The sequence below is a fragment of the Schistocerca nitens genome, unplaced genomic scaffold (assembly GCF_023898315.1).
Source record: "Schistocerca nitens isolate TAMUIC-IGC-003100 unplaced genomic scaffold, iqSchNite1.1 HiC_scaffold_223, whole genome shotgun sequence".
NCBI classification, from domain to species: Eukaryota; Metazoa; Arthropoda; class Insecta; order Orthoptera; family Acrididae; genus Schistocerca; species Schistocerca nitens.
In genome coordinates, this window is record NW_026045764.1 from 20,001 (window position 1) to 22,500 (window position 2,500).

Below are 2,500 nucleotides of genomic sequence, written 5' to 3' on the forward strand. Positions count from 1 at the left end.
CCTTCCTTGGATGTGGTAGCCGTTTCTCAGGCTCCCTCTCCGGAATCGAACCCTGATTCCCCGTTACCCGTTACAACCATGGTAGGCGCAGAACCTACCATCGACAGTTGATAAGGCAGACATTTGAAAGATGCGTCGCCGGTACGAAGACCGTGCGATCAGCCCAAAGTTATTCAGAGTCACCAAGGCAAACGGACCGGACGAGCCGACCGATTGGTTTTGATCTAATAAAAGCGTCCCTTCCATCTCTGGTCGGGACTCTGTTTGCATGTATTAGCTCTAGAATTACCACAGTTATCCAAGTAACGTGGGTACGATCTAAGGAACCATAACTGATTTAATGAGCCATTCGCGGTTTCACCTTAATGCGGCTTGTACTGAGACATGCATGGCTTAATCTTTGAGACAAGCATATGACTACTGGCAGGATCAACCAGGGAGCTGCGTCAACTAGAGCTGAGCAGCCGGCCGCCCGGGAGTGTGTCCCGGGGGCCCGCGCGAACACGCAAGCGTCCGCTCAATTATTCTGCAAACAGGAGGAGGCTGGGCTCCCCTGCACGATACACCTCGAAACCCTCTCAGGTCCCGGCGGCGCGCAGCGCCGTCCTAAGTACTTGGTCGGGTTCGAGAGAGGCGCAATCGCCCGGAGATAGGCGAGTAGACGCTTTCAGTGCGACCACCCGTGCTCCCAACTGAGCTTGCCGCTGCCGACAGAGGCCCGGGAGCGTGCTGTCGTGGTGTTGCCGGCGGGAGACAACACGCGGCCACAAACAGTGACCGGGCAGCTCCAACGCCAGCGCCACAGAGGGGCAGAGCCCCACTTGGGTGCCAAAGCGAACTCTCCCAGCACAGCGCACGCGCCAACACATCCGCACAGCTGCGATACAAACCACCTGCGAGAACCGCGGGGGCGACCGAGCAGCAGACGGCGTCGCGGCGCCGAGTGCCGGGCGGCGGCGCATCCTCAACGCACACAGTCCTCAATCGGACCAGCACACTGCAGATGTCCACCGCGCTTCGCACCGGGCCCGGGAGGACCCACTTTGGCCGCACGGCGCCGCGCGCTGGGTGCGCCGGCACGCAGATGCGCCGCCTGCCGCGTCCGTCAGCCGGCGCGCCTGCCACTGGGCGCCCCCACCAGCCGGCTGCCGCGCGTGCGCCCACGCAGCGCGCGGCCAGCACGCCGGGCGCCCCCCCCTCACCGGCCGGGGACGGTCCCACCCAGCCACCGCCGCGTATCGCTTCATACCCACATGCCCACTCACGTTCGTGGGTATGACGGGTGTCGCTGAAGCAACCGGTTAATACCTGTACCGATCGTCGATATCAACGATTCACCTCCAGCGCGAACAACCGCGCAACAACGGATTTCCAGTTCATTTGCGTAACTTGGGCAGCAAACGTAGACGTCCATCTACATTTGCGAATTCAATGGGTCTTGCATGCCTGGATGTTATGAGTCACGACACGCCACATCAGTCCACATACATGCTGCGACGTATGCACGAGAGAACACGTGGAAGGTGGCCCGCGTACGTATGCCGATGCCATTGCACAGCTGCGAAGCTCATTGAACACGCAAACTCCTGACTGACGAACTAGAGGCGACAGGGGAGGGGGGGGGGGGGGGGGGCGATATACGTCTTATAGCAGTACACATTACAGTGGATAGCGGGACCATGTGGAACGTACGCAACACTCGCTAGATGTTGTGAGGGTAGGCACCGTAACATGATTCAATACGCAGGACACCAGAGTGTGCGCGCAGCGAACTATGTTGAGAGGGTTGCGATTAGGCAACGCTACACGAATTTCTAGATTCATATAACAAACAATTACGTGGGTTAGGTTAGGGCGCAACGTGGGTTAGGTTAGGGCCCAACTTAGGTTAGGTTAGGGCCCAACTTAGGTTAGGTTAGGGCCCAACTTAGGTTAGGTTAGGGCCCAACTTAGGTTAGGTTAGGGCCCAACTTAGGTTAGGTTAGGGCCCAACTTAGGTTAGGTTAGGGCCCAACTTAGGTTAGGTTAGGGCCCAACTTAGGTTAGGTTAGGGCCCAACTTAGGTTAGGTTAGGGCCCAACTTAGGTTAGGTTAGGGCCCAACTTAGGTTAGGTTAGGGCCCAACTTAGGTTAGGTTAGGGCCCAACTTAGGTTAGGTTAGGGCCCAACTTAGGTTAGGTTAGGGCCCAACTTAGGTTAGGTTAAGCCCCAACTTAGGTTAGGTTAAGCCCCAACTTAGGTTAGGTTAAGCCCCAACTTAGGTTAGGTTAAGCCCCAACTTAGGTTAGGTTAAGCCCCAACTTAGGTTAGGTTAAGCCCCAACTTAGGTTAGGTTAAGCCCCAACTTAGGTTAGGTTAAGCCCCAACTTAGGTTAGGTTAAGCCCCAACTTAGGTTAGGTTAAGCCCCAACTTAGGTTAGGTTAAGGCGCAACATAGGTTAGGTTAAGGCGCAACATAGGTTAGGTTAAGGCGCAACATAGGTTAGGTTAAGGCGCAACA

General features: G+C 56.6%; 1 non-coding gene across 1 annotated transcript in view; it reads right to left on the minus strand.

The window, feature by feature from the left end:
* Window positions 1-440, minus strand: part of LOC126221699 (small subunit ribosomal RNA) — a 1,909-nt gene extending 1,469 nt beyond the window's left edge. The window contains exon 1 of the ribosomal RNA XR_007543273.1: window positions 1-440. This exon is cut by the window's left edge and continues 1,469 nt beyond it. This is a non-coding gene — a ribosomal RNA (small subunit ribosomal RNA).
* Window positions 441-2,500: the final 2,060 nt, after the last annotated feature.